Source organism: Convolutriloba macropyga, chromosome 14, assembly GCF_964194025.1.
Source record: "Convolutriloba macropyga chromosome 14, txConMacr16.3, whole genome shotgun sequence".
Taxonomy (NCBI): domain Eukaryota; kingdom Metazoa; phylum Xenacoelomorpha; order Acoela; family Convolutidae; genus Convolutriloba; species Convolutriloba macropyga.
The window spans coordinates 38,397,938-38,405,944 of NC_134481.1; positions in this window are offsets into that span (position 1 = coordinate 38,397,938).

Consider the following 8,007-nt stretch of genomic DNA (forward strand, 5'->3'; position numbering starts at 1 on the left):
GGGGTTTGCTTTAAGCCGCGTAGGACAATCCAATGGATGAGTAGTGATCCCTACAGATAACACTGCATCGTATCAAACATGGTTGTAACAAAAATCTTGAAATATAAAACATAGCAGGATACCCTGACGTACAATTCGACAAAAATTATTGACTAAAAAAAACGAGACCTAGAATGGATTATGAATGGGTTAGGAAAACCATTATAGACAAAACCAGATTCAAAAAATTTAAAAAACATCAGAAATCAATGTTAAAAGGCCCCATTAAAAATCAAAGTCAAATCGCCGCATGTGAACGAAAAACAACCAGCGAGAAAGCGAATTTTTGTTCAAACACCGTTTTCTCACTCTACTTTAAAAATAGAGCAAAAATGAAAATGTGTGAACAGATCTTTAAAATAAGACAGCGCCCAAAAACAATTAAAACCTCTTTGAATTGTAAAAACATAGCAGCACAAGTCCTGACGCATTACCAAGAATTGTCATTTGCTGAAAAAAATGCGACTAAGCCTAAAAGGACAATAAATGGATTGGCAAAAATATTCTGGCAAAATTGCAAAATCAGATTGCAACATAAAGACAAAAATCCACAATTTTTAGTAAATTAAAAGTCATTAAAATATCATATATTACCAGATCACTTTTTCCAGTAGATTGTATTCCTTGCAAATACATTCAAAAGTATATTAAAGGTCAAGAACAGGATTTACAAAAATGATGGCAAAATTTATTTCTATCAGTACTAGGTTAAGAACAAGAACGAATTTACAAAGTAGATGAGAGGTTCGATACAGCGAAGGGTTTGCTACAAACAAGCAATCTACTTAAATGAGATGAAAATTATCAAAACGTAAAACATCCAAATGAAAAGCAAACAATGGGAAATCAACTTAAAAGCCTCCCTTCCTCGATAACAGCCCCCATGGAAGCCTCAGCCGGCCAAGGTTGTCGGAGCGAGCGGGAACCGCGCAGGCAGAGCACGGAGCTCCTGAGTAGCGCAAAGTTGGTTTTCGTTTTGTGCAAATCCACATTTTAGAGTTTTGTTCAATTACCCTTTTCTCGCTCTTCTTGAAAAGTTGAGTTTTAAAAAAATCAACCCTCAAAATCTTTTGCTTTTTTGCTCTCTTTCTTATTGCGACTTGACCAAAATCACTTCTCCAATTTGACTTCAAAAACCATGAAAATATGTTCAGTTCCTTAAAAAAAGACACCGCCTCAAAACGATTGAAATACTTCGAATTGTAAAAAAAACAAGAGACGTCCAATAATAGCCCCAGCTATTGCTTTGCAGCTATTAAAAATTGAAAAAATATCTCCTCTCCCCAACACGGTGAATATCGACTGGTTTCTGGAAGTCCTACCAACTATACGTCCAAACATAAACCATTTTATAATATTCTTATTGAAACTATTATAAAAAATGAAGACAAAGAAGAGAAGACTGAAAGACAATTAGTACCAAAATGAGAACAACAGAAAGGCGCAGGTATATGAATTAATCTAACGGCCTCCCTTGATCGGTAGCCACCCCTGTTGCAGCGTCAACAATTTTGGTCCATATTAGAATTTTGGAAACTCGGAGTAGTGGATAAAACATGGATTCCAGCCACCAGTAAATTTGGACTAATTCTCCAGACGCTATCCGCGTATGTCGGAATAGGCCAAAATGTACTGCTAACTGGAGTCCCTGTTTTATCCACTACTCTATATTCCCTCAAAATCTATCATTTCCTGTCTTTTTTAGTGAAATCCACTAGTGTCGAGTTAAGCTGGTAATTAACCGTTATCAGACGGATAGTTCGGGTTCTATCCCCATTGTCTTCTATTTATAAACATGCTCTCTGAACTAGATAGAAATAGATAGATATTAATTTTATTACAAAAAGCAAAAAATTTATAAAATTTCACTCAAATACAAAATAAGAGCGAAATCACACTTTTAAGAGCGAAATCAATCTTTGAGAGCAAAATCGTCCCAACAGGAGTGATTCCGAATTACAAAATTAATCTTAATCACTCTTAGAGAGCGATTTCCCTCTTTTTTATTTCATTTTAAAAAAAATTTTTATTGTTTCAAATAAAATTATGTTCTCTTTTTACTTTTCAAATAAAATTATGTTCTCTTTTTTATGTTTATACCAATATATATTTAAAATTATCTATAGCCTTTAATAAACTTATATTCTCTTTTACTTTTTCTAAATTCATACAATTATTAATAAGAAAGGATACAAAATTGTTGTATTTACATGAAAAAATTTCCCCAATTTGGGTATTAACATATCTTTCATTTAAATTTCTAATAAATCCTCCAGATAAATCTACATCTCGGTGTTGTTTCTTTACATGAGCCCTCATGCCATCAAGTCTCACAATAGAAGGACAATTTAGACAATTAACTACAGCTGAAGTACAATTTCTACATATATACTTACTCTCATCAAAGTCAGTTATTGCGTTTAAAGAATTACATCAATTACATTTTCTAGTTAAAGCTTTAGTTGCGTTATTTCTAGGATTATTAGCAAAGCTACTTCGTAGATTATTAACATTTGGATTTGGATTTGAATTTGGATTTCGATTAGGACTAGGATTTGAATTTGGATTTGGATTAGAAAACGGATTTAGATTTGGATTAGTATTTGAATTCGGATTAGAATTTGGATTAGGATTTGGATTTGAATTTGGATTTTAATTAGAAATAGGATTTGCATTTGGATTAAGAATTGAATTAGGATTTGAAATTGAATTAGGATTTGGATTAACAGAATTACCATTTCTCGTATTAAAGGGATAATCTGTTTTCATACAAATACCACTGAAAGATATATCACCACATGCACATTTACTTATTTTATCTTCATGACATATTGAATAATGAAAAGCTGAATTAAAGGGAAGTCCACATTTATGTTTACACTCTAAACTTTCTATGACCATTTATAATTGGCCACATTTTTAGTATAATTTTTATCGGGGAATCTGCTTCGCAGATCAGTAAAGCTGCTTCGCAGATGTTCCCTGCCAAACATAATTAGCCAAAAATTTTAGTATAATCTTTAGACAGGATACATTTAGCTAAATATTTCTTACCTAACATTTTAAGAGTGTTAGGTTTAAATGTTTTATCTAAAATCTCTTCATCATTCAATAGTGCTATATCTCTAACAAAGTTTATATTTTCACCTCTAATTTTTTCATTATTATCATATAGATTAGCTAAATCAGCTTGTCCCTTTTTAATTAAAACTTCAGTCTCTTCGTCTGAATATTCTTCTTGTAAGGTTTCAACATCACCATGGTGTAGCATCTGCAAAGCAGGTTCCCTGATGAAGGGAGTCCCATAACCACAACCAAAATTTATTAATGTATTTGTGTTATTTAATATATTACTTTTACCCACTACTACAAGTGCAGAAATTTTACTGTTGTATCAGAACTCATTTAATTTTATATCAAAAAACATGTACCCAAAAATCCCACACACAGCTGATACTAACTTTAAACCACCAGCTATAACTCCTTTGTTAAAACATCATTCTGAATTTTAAAATCTTTTAAGATTTTTTTAAAGTAGAACTGGTAATTATCTGTATTAATAGTATTTCTATCTGTGGCATTAATCATTAGTAGTTTCATATATACTATAAGTTTATTAATCTCATCACTTTCTAAATTATCTTTTGAACTAAGAGTTCTAAATCATACTTCTATTTCTATCAATAATAATAAAAGTTTTCTCCTTCTTATTATATTTTATTATACCATAACGAAGTTCATCAGACATTCCATCTGTATAATTATAATAGTTACTAATAAAGTCATTAATTATTTCATAGATTTTATGTTCACATTTATTTATTTCGTTAAAGTTTCTAAATAGATCGGCTCCATTATAAGTTGTTATATAAAAAATTTCTCAATTCATTATTGCTGTATTAATTATCTGGGCTGGTTTGTGTCACATTACAAGCATTTGAATATAATGATGTCTTCCTTCTGTTAAAAATAAACTATAACCTTATTTAACTTCTCACCCATATCTTCAAGAACAATTACACTACCTTTGAATTTAGGCATATTTTTTATGTGACCATATTTACAGTACATGTTTTAAATCCAGTATAAAACTCACCAGCCTCATGATCGATCCAATCGCAATCATCCTTGCATACTGTTATAGCTGAGTTTGGCAATTAGAGTTGTAATAGTGCTGCGACTACACTATCTCAGAATTATAAGGGAATCGCTGAGCGAATCCGTAATTAAACGTGATTTGTTAAATTTTTTTAGTGGAATCGCAGTGCGAATCCAAACTAAAATTTGTCTCAGTTAAATGAAGAGCGTTTACAACGGCAACTTGAATTCCGATTTTTAAGCGAGATTATGATTACTTATAATAAAATACGGTGAACAAAATAAGAAATAATTTAGTAGACTAGCGGGAACATATTTATACGTGAATAATAAAAAGTCATTATAACCTTAGTTATAATATGCATGATAGGAATATTAAAAATAGAGGTTAATTTATAATTTAGTACATATAGAGATTTCGATATATATATATATATTTATATATATATATATATATATATATATTCATATGTATCAAATTTCCCCCATGACAAGAAAAATTTAAATGTATTTACAAATTTAAAATCAACAAAAATAAGTGGATAAAATGGATGAACACAACATAAACTGTGAATGGAAAGGTGCCGCGAATGTTGAATTGAAAGAACGAAAAGATTGGATGCAAAGCATATGTAAGCGGGGAAAATTCATTTGCACAGGTATAATATACGCAGTGGCTATTGTATTGTTAAGCTTGAAGGGCAATTGCAGCACATTAAATAAGAAAACCCCACTAAACTTTGGATTCGGAGAGCGAATACTTTATAGAAATTTGAACATGTAAACGAATCAAATTTGAGTGAATAAATTAAATGTACGCACACCATAAAGTGGATTCGCGGGACGAAAACATTGACAGTTTGTGAATTGTGAACTGGACAACAATTGGAATCAATTAAATTTAACACAAACAATGAAAATTGAATGAAATAATGTAGTTTATGAGAGTTTGCAAAGTTTTAGCAGTTTATACTAGATTTCATTCTCAGCGTCCCAAACTGACAATTCTCGTTCCTGCTCATACTCATAGTACCTGATTCGGGAATCAGGTGGTGAAGTTTGCCCTATCTGAATATCGGGCCTGGCTGGGGATGGAATTCTTGACTGCTCAGCGTCCTGGATTAGTGCCACCACTGAATTTTCAGTCGCTGAGCTTTTCTTCCCCTTTTTCGTCTTTCGCTTCTTTGGTTTTGCCGAGCTAGTTGAGGCCAAAAAACTGGTCGGGGAGATGTCTGCGTCTGTGAAACCGTAGAATTGAGTTCGCTTTCGTTTGCGACCTTCATTTTGTTCTTGGGGATCGGAAGGCACAGACGATTCCTGTCGTTCTTGTGATGTAGGCGTTGGCGTATCGGGTACTATTGAAATTATCGGCTGCTCAGAAGTCGTTGCATTATCACTTGGTTCGTTTAGGGAAGCTGTGTTGCAACGATGTTCAGGTTGTGGCTTTGAATGTTTGCGGACTGTCAGGGCGCGTGAAACATTCGAATTGACCGAAGAGACTACAGAGGTGGTATCGCGATGACGATGACGAATTTTGATCTCTCCCTTCTTTTGTTTCTTCAAATCGTTGCTATGTTTTTTGATCGTCGTTTCCGTAGTCTGCTCGTATGGTGCAGGACGCCGTTGCGCATACGTCCATAAATTTGTTGACCTTTCCGCTTTTGTACCGAACTTTGCTAAGTCGCTATCACGAACTTTCACTGGAGATTGCCCTGGTTCATTAATGATTGTCGTTGTAGGGGATGATTTTGATACAAAAGATCCAGGTTTGAGAACTTCATATAAGCCAGCTAGTTGTCGTTTCAATCTCTGTTTTTTAGGGAGTTTCCCAGCCAGTTTAATACTTAATGATTTCTCTGTTCGGGGAATGGGGTCCGTGAGTTTCGGATGAATGATGAGCCGCGATTCCTTGTTGTCTGAATCGCAATAGCGGCGGCCTGCGTCCTGCTGTGCCCAACACATGGCTTTTTCAATTTCCCAATCACTTCTGTCGGGGTTGACCCATCCGGCTTCGTCCAAGAAATCATCTGCAGGAACTGTATCTGCATCTAAATAGTGATCAATGATTTTTTCATAAAATAGATTTAAACTTGATGGAGTAGTGCTAATATTCATTAAAGGAGTATTTGCAGGACGACCGAAGTGAGGTTCAGAGGTGTTTTCTTTGTAGTTTTCTGTTTTGTTAAACGTAAGTCTGAGATTATTTTTTTTAATTGCTTTGGACGTTGAGAATGTATCTTTATTTTCAGCTTTCATACAAGATAAACGTAGTTTTATTGTTTGGATCATTCGCTCCACTAATCCGATAGCTCTTTGATCGCCGACCGGAGCGTCGAGAATGTTAATAATATTTTTATTACAGTAATTCGTAACTTGTTTACCTACTAGACAAGTTGCTTGATCTAGACGTATTGTTCGTGAAATTCCGTGAGTATATGCGTAGTCTCGAATAAATTTTACTACATTTGCTCCATTAGCTTTTTCAAAAATTCTAAACGTCGGATACTTTGAATAACGATCGATACATGTTAGGAAGTAGACATCTTTATCTTGATCGTTTATTATCGGACCCCCAAAGTCAATTTGAAATTCTTCATTAGTTTCTTGACAAGCCTTATGTGGATGCCATTTAGATTTTGTACAATAGGTTTTAGATTCTTACCAATGTCTGTACACGGGACACAATCAGAGGTTTTGGCCCAAAATTTCCCTGTGCATGTATGGCCATTATGCATATTGGGAAAGAGAAATCATTCCCCAACTATCGGTGTGTGTCATGTGTATCGACTCCAAAACAGCCTCCTTAATTGAATTAGGTATGGCGACGCGTTCGTCGACACAGAGGCAGACGGACTTCACGTGGAGATCTTTCCAGAATGAGTGGACACATGAGCTGACCTCTTTGCATCGAGCTTCGTCGTTTTGAATGACGCAATCTCTGATTTCCTTCAACACTGCATCCTTGCTGTTGGGGACTGCGAGGAAGGACTTGGTGAATAGTTGATTAAGATTGTTCTCAAAAATCTACTACCGAGAAAGTTCAATGTCACGATTTTCGGTTGACGACGAGGCCTGATTTTTCTTGTTGCTCGCACTTGTATTCGTTATAGGGGTTGAGTGGGTACGAAACGTTACTCTTGGAGTTTGCGGAGAGGCTGCGGGAGTGTTTTGCGATAACTCGTTTGAAGACATTGTTATATGATGCACTTTTTGTTCTGGATTTGAGATGGAATTACAATTGAAGTTTTGCAACTGGATTTGCAATGCGAGTGCAGTATTAGTGTTAAGCAAGTGCTTTAGTTTTGCGTGGCAATTAAAGCTAGAAATGAATTTTGAATTGTAATTAATTACTTATGCTCGAGTATTGAATGAAATATTTGAGGCATTTGAATTATGCGTGCTACTTTTAGCAAGTTTGCAAGAGTGAACGCGCGTCTTGTTTACTTGTAATTTATATTTGCTGGTAGTGTGCCGCTTATGGAAAGGAATTTGATTTGAGTGACTGAATAAAGATGTAATCGCGTCGCGAATGCGGGAAATTGTTGCTACCATGAATTCCTCATCATATTGAGTGATGCTTTTTGCTTTTTGATTCGGTTGGCGCGAAATGTAATCAACTAAACCCATTCTATTGCCGGGTATGTGTTCTATATTAAAATCAAAAGGTAACAAACGATCATTTCATCGTGTTAATCGGCTATTGAAAAATTTATTTGAACGATGAAATTTTAAACTTGAAAGAAGTACTCTATGATCTGTCAAGACTGTAAAAATTTTCCCAAAAAGGTAAAATTTAAAATACTCGATGGCCCAAACCATACCATGCAAATCTAGTTCATTTATACTATAACGTTCTTCATTATTATTAAG